We start from the raw sequence: 14783 nt of genomic DNA on the forward strand, positions 1-14783 counted from the left end.
TCCTAGTAGTGCTGCAATTTCTTAATCAGTGGCTATTCAATACGGCTTCATCATTTGAACTTTTCTACTGTAGAGACAGACTAAGTGTGGCTGCTAAATAGCTCTTGTTTCTGTCCTTCTGGAAGATCAGAAGGAGACAAATACTGGCAGAATTTCTGGATAGTGCCTTTGTTAGATGGTATGTGTAAATACTTTTTAAAGCAATGGGCTGTGGTTGAGGGAAAAAAAAAGTTGATGCAAAGAGGTGTCTTTGATCTGAATACACTACAGAAAATCAGATTCTTTCTAACTGTCAGAGTTTCTGGAATATTTTTCTAGATAGATATTAGGGACTAAAAGCCTAACATATTTTGTTAGTTTTGGGTAAGTATGTACTGGAAGAAATGAGGTTGTGTCTTAAATAACAGGCACATAGATAGATGATGTTCTTTTTGAAATGGAAGTGTTCTCTGGTCTCTCAAAATGGTTCAGGTCCACGTCGTGCTCTGCTGGTTTCAGATACGGCTTTGTCTGTCTCCCACTTTCTGTGTGTATGCATGTCTGCATGAGCAGATGGAGACCAGGCCCATGGCACAGTGGTGGCAGGTTTGCAGCTGCATCTATTTCTCCCTATCTTGAGACTGAACAGGCATCTGCTATTTATTTCTGGTGGCTGTCCAAAAGGAAAGTTGAAGGATACCAGAAACAACCTAGCTTCAGGTTTTGAAAAGTACGTAGGCTAAAGACAGGGTCATGGCCACTGTTTCTTGTCTCAGTTACACAAGTTTTAGGGTCCTGTGCTGCTTAGAGACTTCTGCTGTAAAATTATACCTACATTTTTTGTGTATTTTGGCCTTTGTTATGCCCAGGCTATAGCACAAATAGAATTTCACGCATGTGAAGTCCCACTGATTTCATGGCTTTCTGCTTCCATGTGAAGGGTGAATGTTTCAGAATCCACAAAAATCTGCAGAAAGCAAGTCCCAAAACATGAGCTGAAGCCTTCACAAGTAAACTTAAAACAGTATTCCAAGAGGCTGTGAACTTTGCAAAAGGAAATGAACCCTCAAACAAGAACTGGTGATCACAGGAAAGAATTCAGACCATGTCTAGAAACTTCCTAGCAGGAGTTAAGGAATGATCTGAAGGTAGACACGAAGTGAGGGTTGGATCAGCAATTGTACAAGGTTTAGCCGAAGAAGTGGTCCAGTTGCAACAGTCTTTGTAATTGCAAGACTAAGGTAGAGTGTGACTCGCAGCCTGACTGGCTTGGGCTTGCTAACAAAGGTGAACTGCCAGGGAAGGGCACAGAGAAAGAAGTCAAAGTATCACTGGCCATGCAAGTCAGCTGTCTTGATGTGACAGGATTCAGTAAAAGTTTTCTATCCCATCTGCAATCTCCAAAAGATGAGAATACACAGATGTTCTTGGTTCCCTAAAATAACACAGAAACACTCTTGATGCTGCCTTTGGGGGTCATTTGTTTCAGCTTTCTGTCTCAGCACAAAAGGCATGGCTGAGAAGACAGAGGGGAGGAGGAGCTCTAGGAGGAGACAACTCAAGGAGCTCATCTTCAATGGTGCTAGAAATCTTTCTCCTGGAAAAGAGACTGCGTTGTTAAGGTTTGGCACATGCCCTTGAGGCATGTTTTGGAGATGGCTATAAATCTGGGGCCACTTGGGACATGAAGAGAAGTAGCAACCCCTTTAGAGTTACCAGGCAGTCCTTGGAAACTGATCTTCACATACAGGTAAGGGCTGTGATTAAGCTGACAGTGTAACCACTGGCAAAGCTCACTGAGCTTGGACTCACTGATTAAGCTAGTCAAGGCAGGATGAAGAGGCCCTGAGACAATGTGGAATTTGACACACAATAAGGTTTTTTCGCCTTGCATAACAGAGTGGCAGCTTGCAGGAGAAGAATAATGATAGTTCAAAAGTCATGTAAATATATGTTGTGCCTCAAAGTTGTGTTGGAAGGGGAATTAAAAAGTTTTTTCCGCAACCTTGCCAATTAGAAATGTGATAAATATTTGCATTCACGGATGCCCTGAAATCCTTGCTCTGAGAAAAAAGGAAAGACAGAACAAGATTTTTAATTTGGTACTTGCTAAAAAAAAAAAACAAAACCAACAAACAAAAAAACAACAAACAAAAGACTTGGGTCTGTGCACAAATTCTTACTTAATCTTTGTTATATTTGCTGTTTCATTTAACTTTTTTTTTCTGCTACTTCCACTGATGTCTGGTAGATGGCATTAGCGTATAACAGATTTCTTAAGTCCTTTTCTTATTGGAGGGGTTTTATTTTTCATCCATTTTGCAGATAATAATGCTGTCTTATTCAGGCTAAGCAGTTTTAAAGCATTTTTTTTCTCAGTGTTTCAGTTATGTTTTGACTAAGTGCTTGTATCATTCAACATGCTTTCTTTCCTCCTCCTTGTACCATATAATTATTATTTCTTCTAGAGGGCATCAATCACTGAGAAAGAAAATAAACTTGATATCTTCGGCTGACTCTGAATTTAGAAGCTCTGTTATATTGTGCGTTGTTTATATGCAGTACCATATTTATTTCATATTCTTCAGGCTTAGAAATGGGGACAGTACTCTGAAGGAAGAAGAAAAATTTCTCACACAGAGAAAAGATCGGATACTCGGAGTAGTAAATAGAGATGCTTATATACGGGGTTGAAAACATAATTGGACTGCTCTGGAGAGGTATCAGAAAGGAGCTCTATAAATATCTTTTGTCTTGTTTAGTACACATAAGCATTTTTAGCTAATTTTGTGCACTCCCAGGAAAATAATAGGACTTCCATGACACAAGGGCCATTTTGCATAGGAAAACAGGCAATTGTTTATCACCTCCTAGGGATTTTCTTTATCTGGACCAGGAGATGGAAGTTTCATCCACAGGTAAACTATGGCAATAGGGTTTATGAGTCTACCAGTAGCTTTAGCTTCATCAGTGCTCCCTAAGACAACTTTTGTGCTGAAATGTACATATTCATCCTTGCTTTTAGCTTCAAGAAGCAGCTAACATTTTGAGCAAACATTTTGGTTAAATGCTGATTGAAAGACATTTGGAGCATTGGGCCACAAGATTACTACTTTTTTTCCCTACATTCTTCCCACCATGGAAACAAGATGGCTTATTTTCTTCACAAATAACCAGGCTTCCAACAAAAATCACCAGTTCCATAATTGGTTTCTTCTCAGAACAAGCCAAAGCCCATAATTCTCCAAGCTTTGCATGACAGTAACAGAAGGGAAAACTGGAATGCTAGAGAACTGTTTTGTGGGCAAAGTAGTGATTTTAAATAATCCTCAAGAGGTATCTGTTTATGAAGACCATCCGTGCCAGACCAGATGTGCTTGATAGCAAAGGACTAAAAAATGATAGAGATATCTTTGAGATTAATTTTGTATAAAGAGTATACAGATGCAAAACATGCTAAGCACCAGGTTTTATTGAATCTATCTAATTATGAGCAAATGATCAGCATAATTTTCTTGCATTTTCAACCACATTTTCTTGAGAGTGAAGTATTTAAGATAATTATAAAGAAATGCCAGCACATAATTGTGACAAATTTTATATTTAAGGCATCTTTGGGTTTGTCTTTATATAGAAATGCAAATAACTTAGGATAGACAGGGCTAAACTCTCTTTGGGCCCTGGTGTAAGAGGCATTATCATGGTGCAGACCTGCAAGCCCTTAATCTCCAAGCATGGTCCCAGTCTTCGTGCCTCGACTGACTGTTCACACCTTGTGCTGTGTCCTCCAGCTAGAGAGTTTGGCCTTTACTCTCACAGCTTTACAGTTGGAAGGAGATCAAATGGGCAATCTGGCTTAGTTTTGAAAGTAGATAAAAAGATGCAGAAAGTGCAAGGCTGATGGGCTTCTAGTGCTCGTTTAAAGAAGTCACTGAAGCAGGTTTTTATTGAAATATTTTATTCATGGGTTACTCCAGTTCTCTGTGGATAGAATTGCATGTAATTTGAGTTACGTCAAATGCTCACGTAAGCATCTATTACGGAAAGTTCTTAAAACACGACTTGTGCTCAAGTGCTTTGCAGCCTGCTGGGTGCATCTACTGACCCAGGAGCCTCCGATGACACCTTCAGCAGCGCAGTGCTGCCGTGGATCCCAACTGGAGCTGCGCCGATATTGCACAGGCTGATGTGGTCATCTGCTCCTTGGCAAGGGTCAAGGATTACTCAACCCTTGTAAGATTGGTGTGGCAAATGCCTTTTCCCCAGTGCTGAAGCAAGTTCAGGGTTCACTGTGCTACCAAAGAATTGATGGAGCCTGATTTTGGCCCAGTGACAATCTCGCATCATAAGGTGCTTAGAAATCCTTTACTGAGGTGTGTGAGGCTTAAGCATCACTTAAAGATTTGCTGCTCGCTGCATTGCAGTGAATGAAGAGATGCAACACATGTATTCTGGTAGCCAGCTTTTTTTTTTTTTTTTAAATAGCTTCTAAAACATGTTGGTTTAGAGAGCATGTGTCTGAGAGATGTTTCAGTGCCTGCAAGCATTCCTTGTTGCAAAATACACTGCCAGCTTGAGCGTAGAGCAGATGAGGAAAGTGTGTGGGTGTATTTCTGTCCTTTTGCCTGCAACAACCTGTAACTTTCAGCATAAAGGTGTCATTTCTCTTAGGAAGACAGCAGCGGGGCTTTCTGAAGCCTATCAAAGAAAGATTGACTAATTTCACAGGGGCATCACCATCTGTCTGAAATGCGTGCCGACCTGCTGTAGCACAACAACATTTACTTGGTTTCCAAGGCTAGCAGATGGAGGTGCCCTTGCTGGAGTTTCTCTGAATCTCCCTGGTTTGTTATTTCCCCTCTTACTCCCATTCCATCTTTATGGTGGTCTTCTATTATTTTTTGCAGGCGGGTTGTCTTACAACTGTTATTGCACCTTTCCTTGGCCTCTGTCATATCTTATACAGTTAGCAAAATAGTGCTGATTGTGGACTGCTATCTGGTATAAAAATAGCACGTTGTTGTAATGTAGAGCATTAAAATTCATAGACTGCAGCCAGGCTGTTTCTTGCACTTTCTGGACAGGCCTGTTAACCTTTGAGAGATTTGCCGTGGAGTTCCAGCTGTAGAATAATAAAAACAGGTAAGTGAAAAGGAGCCCTACTGGGAGAAAGTTTATGTGTTGGGATGATAAACCCATAAAACTCTGGAACTGTTCCAGACCGTGCTCCCAGCAGCAAGCCCTGCAAACACTTGCATTCCCCCACTAGCTCTCCTTTAAAGCCTAACTACCTGCGTGATTTAGGTTAAACGAAATGCACTGGCTTTGCTGTTGCGTTGCAGGGAGATTGGTTTAACCTCTGTGTGGCAGTAGGGATGGAGACTTCTGTAACACTGTGCTAAGTTGCTCCCGATTTTCTATGATGATGATAAATAGCTGAAGGGGTGAAAGGAGGAGGCTTTGCTCAGCAGCGCTCATGTGAATGCAGTGCAGTCCTGCTTCATGCAAGGGGGCAGATGCTCACTTGCTAGAGCACTGTGTTGAGAAACACTCAACCTCTGGCCTTCTCAGATAGGAGCTGTTGCTGCAGAATTCACATCTAATCCCACTGTAACAATACATTACTTTTACTTAAATATCTCTCTACTTAAATACACGTATATGTTTTCACACACAACTGAGAGTAATGCTCCGCATTGATTTCTCTCATGCTGATCTTCTGTAAGACAAGGGGTTACAAAAACACTAAGGCTTTTATTAGGTCATCTTTGCATTTGGAAACAGGTTTTGTGGGAAAGGGATTTAATTTTTCACTTTGCCTATTTCCTGCCTTAGTGGAGGGAGAGTTTACTCCAGCTTGAGTGTGCCTCTAACCCACAGAAACTGAGAAGGCAGGTCATGTCTGAACAGTGAGAATAAGCCACACAGGCACTTGGAAAAAAGACAAAATCAAATAAGCTTTCTTAAATTATCAGTTAATGATTTCATAGATTTAAATTGTATTGTTTCATAGAGTTATAATTGTAAATATATCTCTGAGTGAGGGATAACATGAAAACTGTGCTACTCTGAGGAGCATCCACATAAACTTTTGTCGTCATTTTGGGAGAAAAGTGGTCAGGTAAAATCCCTCATGTTTTAGAAGGGAACAGCTCTGTTACCTTCTGTCATGGTTTAACCCCAGCCAGCAACTAAGCACCATGCAGCCACTCACTCACTTCCCCCCCCGCCCCCCCCAGTGGGATGGGGGAGAGAATCGGGAAAGAAGAAAGGTAAAACTCGTGGATTGAGATAAGAACAGTTTAATAGAACAGAAAGTAAGAAAATAATAATGTTATTGTTAACAATAATAAAATGACTATAATAATATTAAAGAATTGGAATATACAAAATGAGTGATGCACAATGCAATTGCTCACCACGCACTGACCAATGCCCAGTTAGTTCCTGAGCAGCGATCCGCTCCCCAGGCCAACTCCCCCCAGTTTATATACTGGGCATGATGTCATATGGTATGGATGTCCACGACAATGGAACATCCCTTTGGCCAGTTTGGGTCAGCTGTCCCGGCTGTGTCCCCTCCCAACTTCTTGTGCCCCTCCAGCCGCCTTGCTGGCTGGGCATGAGAGGCTGAAAGATCCTTGACTTAGTCTAAACACTACTCAGCAACAACTGAAAACATCAGTGTGTTATCAACATTCTTCTCATACTGAATCCAAAACATAACACTTTACCAGCTACTAGAAAAGAAAATTAACTCTATCCCAGCTGAAACCAGGACACCTTTCTGACAGCTACTTTGCCCAAAAAGTAAGTCTGGATGCAAGACGCAAAGCGCCTCTCTCTCCTTTTCTCTCCTTGCTCTCACTCGCTTTGTGATTCTCATTGGACAACATCAGGAAATCCAGGAGGGTATTTTTAGCCTGAGAGAACGGAGAATTTAGGGCAGAAATGATGCTAACATTAATCACAGCAGTGATGAAATTTCACTCCAGAACATACGAATGAGAAAAGGTTTTCCCGGTGTCCTGCTAATGAAAAAAAGATACTGTTGCTGCCAAACTGTAGGGTACGTTTGCTCGCTTAGAGAAGGAGTTGCACAATGAGCCACTCATTTTTCTACCATGTAGAAATGAATATTGCAAGAGGAACGTCATTCCATTCCTCCACTTCTGCAGTAAAGATTTCTGCAGTATAGTGCTGGTGAAGGCTGCTGGGGTCACTGCGCTCACCAGTAATCCAAGACCATAATTACAAGGTTATGGGATAAAAAGGCAGTGCCAAGAACCAGATTGTATGTTGACTCTCCACTCTGCAGAGGAAGGGACAGGACATTTGTTTCTCTCTTCCATACTCTTATGGGACCAAACATTTTTACAGTCATCCTTAGCGTGAATCTTTGGCTCACACAGAGATTTGGAAGCAGCAGCAGCCCTCTCTGACACTGCGGTGAGGGCTAAGCCTTACCAGCTGCTGAATTAGATAAGTATTTGGAAGAGGACAGCAGACCAAGTGCAAATGGTCTCATTAACTTTCTTGGCCATCACAGCCCTTACTGCTGGTGTTGAACACACATGAAAAACCCCTAGCTCAGGCTCCAAGAAACTGGTTAAGTATGGGAAAGCACAAGGAATCCTCTCAGACATTGAGAGGTAATAGCTACAGCGATAAACGGATTTCCCAATTAAATGGCTTTTTACCCTTTGCGACATCCTGCCAATAACTGAAGCAGAGATGCTGAGATTGAGAGGCCCTCGGGTATATCTCTGTAGATAAATCTGAGTCTGGAATTTTTGCACAATGGCCTTTTCATGGTCCTTGGAGTAAATATCCTCACAGATATGCCTCTACCATACTGAGTTCTCTGGCAAAGGTCAGGCGTGATTACTGACATACAAACATGCATTTATTTCTCAGGCCATTACATTGTTTTTCCTTCCCTCTGGCTCACACGTTTTACACAATCTCAGTGTAGCTTAATGTTCCTATCAATTTTCTTTTTAAACCTACCCCCTCATTCTTTGCTGAAACTCAAAATGTGTGAGTACATGTACATGTGTGCATTTTTTTATATATAAGCATAATCATTCTTTACCCTGCTATGTCTCCAAGTATCTGCATACTGTCATGAGCTGCTTTATGAACAGTATGTGTCTTATCACCTCTTGCAGAATGTAAGCAGAGAGAAAGAATTGGCAAAATTTGGCCAAAGATTGCTAATCATTGTGATTACCAGAACTGCTGTCTCCTTGCTTCTTATTCTAGAGTCGATGTTGTACATCAGGTTTTAGAATCACAGAATGGTTTGGGTTGGAAGGGACCTTTAAAGGTCATCTAGTCCAATGCCCCAGCAATGAGCAGGGACATCTTCAACTAGATCAGGCTGCTCAGAGCCCTGTCCAACCTGACCTTGAATGTTTCCAGGGATGGGGCATCTACCATCTATCTGGGCAACCTGTGCCAGTGTTTCACCACCCTCGTCATAAAATATTTCTTCCCTGTATCTAGTCTGATCTAGATATATCTGGTTTTATATCTAGTTTTAGCCTGATGGTGAGTGGCTAATCTTGTCATGGAAAGAAGAGGGCAAGGGTTCTCCTTTGGATCAGATATTGTGTATGAAAGTCACTAATGCTCATCTCAGGAGGCTCATAAGATCATGCAAGAGTCTTAGTGTCCAGAATGACATTAAAACAAAAGGCAATGTCCAGGGCTGCTCATGGACTGACAGTCTGCCTTGTTAATGTTCTGCAAGAGTCCTGCTAATTGCTTTGTAAAAATACACGTCCTGCCTATGAAGATTGTTCTGTAGAGCCAAATTTGGGTGCATGTTAAAATTTGGGTGGTGTTAAACTTTGTGATATAATAGGATATCTAAGTGTAAGAACAAGCAGAGCTTCTCTTGACAGAATAAAAATAGCTGGGAGTGCAAAGGGAAAGACTGTGATAAGCACAGACTGCTGAACAGCTCTCCTTGACCAGCAACCACGCTCTGCATTAAATGTAAGCAGCATGGTGTATCTGTACTCCAAAAATCCCCACCACAGTAGACCTGGCAGAGAAACTGAAACTTTTCCCCTAGAAGACGATTATTGCAGGCTGAGGTAAAGATTTGTCTGCATTGGGGCATATATCTAACCGAAGCTTAGAGAGCAGCTGTGTGCCTTGAACTTGATTTCTGAAAGAACAAAGGGTGAGGCTGCTCAGATAAGAGTAATAAATTTGGATACCATTAAGACTTTAATAGAAGAACAGTAATTCGCCTGGCCAACTGAATATTTATTCTTATATCTGTATGAAATTAACCTTCACAGTTATTTTTTCTTGCTTGCTTTTCTTATGCCGGAGGTGTAGAAGCCAAGGAAGTGGCACACCTTTGCATGGTGACACCCATCCCGCTTCCTTGTCATGCTGTAAATGAAGAGGCTCTATCATTTGTAAATGAAGACCTTTCCGATTATTGATAAATAACTTCTGGATGGGGAGTATGACACATGCTGGCTGGAAGAACAGGGCTCTGTAATAGTAATATTGCCTTGAAATTACAGCCCACGTAGTTTGAGAATGATTCAGGATAATTACATTAATGTTGCTGGAGAAATGAAAAGGAACACTTTCCATTTTACCTATTAACAAGCTCTACTGGCCTTAAACTATTTCTGAGAAGAGCCTGCAAATGGCTGAAATCATCAGAATAATTACAAAGCAGTGGTTGGGGTGGGGGGGAGGGCTGGATGAGCTCCTGGCTGTGGCTCTTCGGCCAACGGGTAAACACTGGTGCAGCATTCGCGGAAAAAGGAACACAGCACAGAGCTTTCTGATTAGGTGCACTACAGTCTGCAAATGAGCTCAGGGAGTCTGCAGGTCTTGGACTCTAAGGAGAAAATAGCCTGTAGGAGGAGGTTGCTCTCAGTGCAGGTGTTACACATCAATCTGTGCAATGTTAAGCATGAGCCTGCTGTTGTTCTGGCACGCTGGATACTTGAATTTCCATCCTCCACCCTCCCTTTTCTACAGCTCTCCTCAGTCTGTATAGTGGAAGATCTTTGCCTTTGGTGATGACTTTTTGCCACTTCAATCCTTGTCTCGTAGCAGCAGCAGAGATGCGGATGTTTCTGAACTCCAGACCCTGAGCAGCAGCTCTCTGGGTCTGGCCTCTCATAAAAGCTCAGTCCTTCACCTGAACTCACGTGTTTTCAGCCTTGTACAAGCGACACCAAGTGCTGCCCTGACCTCCCATTCCCCAGCTTACCTGTAAAATTACTGTGAAACCGGGACTTTTTGTTGTGTTTCCCTTGGTTCGTTTATGCTGTCATACTGTTTGCTAACTCCACGTGAATAGAAGGAGCAAAATTTAGTACTCAGATCTAAATAACTCGGTGTCATGTGAAGCAAGGTCTCCACTTCAGGGTCACCTCTGCCATTACTGGAGTTTCTCATCTGCATGAAATTCAGAATGTCCTCGAACAACTGTCTGCGAGAGCAGGGCCACAGCAGCGTTAGCTCTGCCTCTCTTTGTCTTTAGTTTCCGAGAATTAGAAGATCTTGCATCTCACAACCAGTCCTATATTTATAGCTTCTTACTAAAATGTAGCCATATTTATCTCCTCTGAAGAAACTGGAGCAGTGGGTGAGGATGTAGGCGCTGCAGGTCTGGCTGCTCCTAGCGCATGGTTGCATGCACAGACAGTCGGTTGCTCTCCAGGCGCAGTCACAACAGGCTCCTTACACCCGAACACACACACACACGAGTGCTTTTTCATTTTCTCCCATTTCCTTTTCACTTGTCCAACAAGCCCCTCTCAGCCCTGTGCGTGATTACCTGATGACCTGTGTGCCTGCCTTCATTCACAGCTGCAGCACTTAAATAGGATTTTGCTCCCTACCATCAAATCAGACCTTCGTTCCCTGCACGCACACATACACAGAAGGATGGGTTTTCTCCTTCCAGTGAAGCATTCCTCTCCTACAGCTACTGTCATTAGCTAAACAAATTTGGGGAACCCCCTCCTCCCCTCCATTTCTCATTACATTGGCCTCCATCCTCTCTGGATGCTCAGGGCTGGGCAAATCTGTCAGGATTGCCAATACCTGCCTTCACACGGCTTGCTGTTCCTGACCCAAAAGAGTTAACTTTCTAATCCATCAGCTACCTTAATTCTGCATTTAAGGAGATGGAGCTCAAATGAGTCTTGGCTTCTCCCTTTACACACATGTACGCAAGAGATCCGTTACCAGAGTCCAAGGCTGAGGGCGATTTAAAATAATAATAATTAGGCAGATGATTTCTTTCAAGTGAGAGTTTAAAAATATTTGAACATTTATATTTATTCTATTGTGGTATATCAAGAGATTTAATGGATTAAAAAAAGGCATTTGGAGGGAAAGGTCGAACAAGGGATTGCTTAATTATCTCATTCAGATATTAAAATTTTTCTTTTGACTTCTTCCTCCACTCCAGGTGCACACACACCTGCATTTACATGCTGATTCTTTCTGCATATTTGTTTTGCCCTGATTTTCTTAGGAAGGTTTTGGGAATATTTGAGCGAGTCCCTGGAAATCTGCGCAGCATGAAAATCCTGAGTTTCGTTTTGTATGCAAATAGATATTATCAGTTAAATGGAATTAGTTATGAATATTGCTAAGTCAACAGTAAATACTAAATCATTTTCAGCTGCTTCTAGAAAATGTGGATGCCAAAATGCAGGACAGTTATAAATGGTAGAGAAGGAACTTTCCTTCCTGCCTTTTGTAGGTCTCATGTATTTCCTGGTGTAGAAATTCATGGATCCAGGTGGAGTAGATCTCATGCACAAAATGGAAGTCCCTACATGTTGCAGTCTCCAGCTGCAAAGATATTGGAGCTTTGAGGGGGGTTAATTTGTTTTTATCTTCCCAAAGAGCTCTGGTAGGTTTTTTTAATCCTCATAACCCTGCCAGTACTGAGAAATAATAGCAGTTACGCAGATAGTTATGTCGACATCAACTTAAGTTTTACACTTGCAAGGTTCATATATTTTTGGTAGCACTGGCACTAATACAAATGATAGCTCAATAACAGAAAATAGAACAGTCCCTGAGCCACAGTTCTGATGCTTGAAGCATCTCTAAACCCCATACCCAAATGAGAAAGAGATAAAAACAACCTAGTCAAAGTGGCTTAGCTTGAAGGAGCATTTTATGTGTTACTTGATGACAAAATAGTTAGGCATTAATGCAGTTTACAGTAAGACACCGTTAAGTTATCAGTGAGGTTGGTGCGATGCCTGACAGATTTAATGTAAATATTTATAGACTTGGCCTACTAATTATGCCAATGGAAAAAATGCAGTATTAATGCTGTCACCTCCCCATGTCTCTACCTGCCAGCATTCTGCTAGCTCGCATAAATATTCTGAAAGTAGAAAGTATGGCACATAAACAGAAGAGATCATTTACATTTTTAATACGGGATTAAGTTATCTCCAGCAGTAGTTTCTAGCCTGTGGTCCACAGACGTATGGGAGGCCTGTGGACTATGCCCAAGGGAACTGTGAAAAATGACAGAAAAAAAAGAGTTTTGTGTAGGTATGTAGAAATCTCTCTCTGTGAAATTATTACAGGGGTATGCACCTCCTTTGGCAAATATTTAGGGGTTTACACACCGAGAAAAATTTGAAAACCACTGATTTACCATAAGAACTGAATAATTTCAAAGTACCGTACTGCCATGTGGTAAATGATTTGACTATTGGTCCTGCTGGAGCCAGGCTGCCATAAGAAGTCCTGGACCACAAAGCACTGAAGCATGTGCTTAACTCAAAACACACGCCGATCCACTGAAGTTACTGCCTGTCACCATACGTAACTGGTTTGCTGAATAAAGACCATGGGGAAATTTAAGACAGAAGGCAAGGACTATCGTCTTGCAAACAGCTCTGCAGATGCCTCATTGTCTTGTACAATTGAAAATCTAATTATGTGAATCTGCAGTTCATATTCTTCTGTTTCAGTTTATTTATACTAAGAGACTCCAATGGTTTTAGGCGCTGTTGGCTTCAGCCATTACTGGTTGCCAACCCAGAAAGTATTATCTTTGCTGTTGCAGCCAGTTCAGGAGACACTCTTTTAGCTGCATCGATAGCTCTCCTGATTTGTGATCCAAAAGTCTGTGGTTTCTGTTCTGGCACAAACTGACTTCTCACAAGCTGTGCAAATAAATCTGAAATGCTATCATCAGTGGTTGTATGCGTGCGGCTTGTGTGCATGCCTTTTGCTTGGCTTATAGTCTTGAAAACTGAGGCAGAATGACCGGGTGGTTTCATCTTGTCTTGCCTTCTGCAAAATAGCATCACATTCCGCATACATCCCCACTGGAGTTGTATGCAGCTGGGGTGCTGCTCCAGGTTGCCAGAATCTGGGCTGTGCACGTTGCCAGGGCGTGTGGGCCATATTGCTGACCGACGTGTGGCTCTTTGCAGGAGTTAAAAGGGCATTCTGATAGCAGGGCAGGGTGCAGGCAAAAGCCATGCATGGTGTTACCACAGCAGCTCTCAAAACAGGCTGGATGGATGAAGTACTGCAGGCTTTCCACATGAGCACCCCATGTGGGTTTTGTAAGATCTCATTGCCAGTGCGTGAAAGGCAGATCTCACCTTCCTGCGGATAAATGAGTCCTTGCTGTGGACCTAATCCACAGCCCGTGGAAGGCAACAGGCTTCCTGCTGCCTTCAGTGAGCATACATGGATCAGACCATACATAAGGCTCTCAATTATTTCCGATCCCCAGCCGCATTTGTCTCTTGCAAACACTTCATCTGGCCGCTGCACCTCTGTAAATCACAGAACAGAATAACCCGATAGAAGTGGAGTGCACGGTTTTGAAAAGGAACATTAAGAGGGAAAAATATAACTCTCTCTCTTTAAACTGTCTCTTTTCTATATTGTTACCTTGACAACTCTGCTGCTGTGTTTCATCTTTGGTGGGACTTAGCCGTGGTGGAATAAGGGGGACATGCATGTGCGTTTCCACATCTACTCCGGCTCCGCTTCACAGGCACATGCCAGGCGCAGGGCATCTGGAGCTGCAGAGCCCACGTTCGCTGCCTTGACCCATGGTGCTGTCTGGAAATGATTACAGATATTAAGAACTGGGACCCATTCTGATTAAAGGTATAACATTATATCTTCTATTTCTTTTCTTTAAGCCAACACCAGAGCAATGTTAATGCTCTTTAAAAGGAGATGCAAGGTGCTTAAAATATTTTTAAGGGTTAGGACAGCTGGAAAGCAGAGAGGGATGAAAGTACTCAGAAGTAGTTGTATTATTTTTAGTATAAGCAGATACAGGAGTATGTGTCAAGATTAGGATACAGTTCTGATGTGCTGAACTGAGTCTGAGGGTGCTAAAAATATGCTTTCTTTTCTCACAGTTTTTAGAAGAGACAGAGGCAAAGGTAAGAGGAGAGTAGTGGTGAACTGAAATTTTACTTCCTGTGCTTCCTTGCTTGTTGGGGTTTGGCAAAGCTGTCTGTTAACCTGGGCACCCGTGACCCGCTAATACGAGCGAAACATACGAGGCAGGGCGAGGTGTTATCTGTGGGAATGGGATCCCTCCCACCCCCTTTTTCCTCTTCCCAAAGAAAATCCCCACCAACGTAATCCTTTTATTCTTTTTAACCGAAATGGCTAGCTTTATAGCTGCAAAGGCAAGACATGCAGGCTCCAGGGCTGAGTGCAGACGGGGGTGTCTGTGTCTGAATGTGTGCGTGGAGAAGGGGGCTTTTAATGCAAAACACATGTGTTTTCAATTGCTATCTGGA

At 42.3% G+C, this 14783-nt stretch overlaps 1 protein-coding gene across 7 annotated transcripts in view; it reads left to right on the forward strand.

Annotated features, from left to right (window-relative positions):
* Positions 1 to 14783, forward strand: part of SGCD (sarcoglycan delta) — a 356822-nt gene that overhangs the window by 191919 nt on the left and 150120 nt on the right. The gene's annotated exons all lie outside the window — the stretch shown is intronic.

This window comes from Harpia harpyja, chromosome 20 (genome assembly GCF_026419915.1).
Source record: "Harpia harpyja isolate bHarHar1 chromosome 20, bHarHar1 primary haplotype, whole genome shotgun sequence".
Classification (NCBI taxonomy): domain Eukaryota; kingdom Metazoa; phylum Chordata; class Aves; order Accipitriformes; family Accipitridae; genus Harpia; species Harpia harpyja.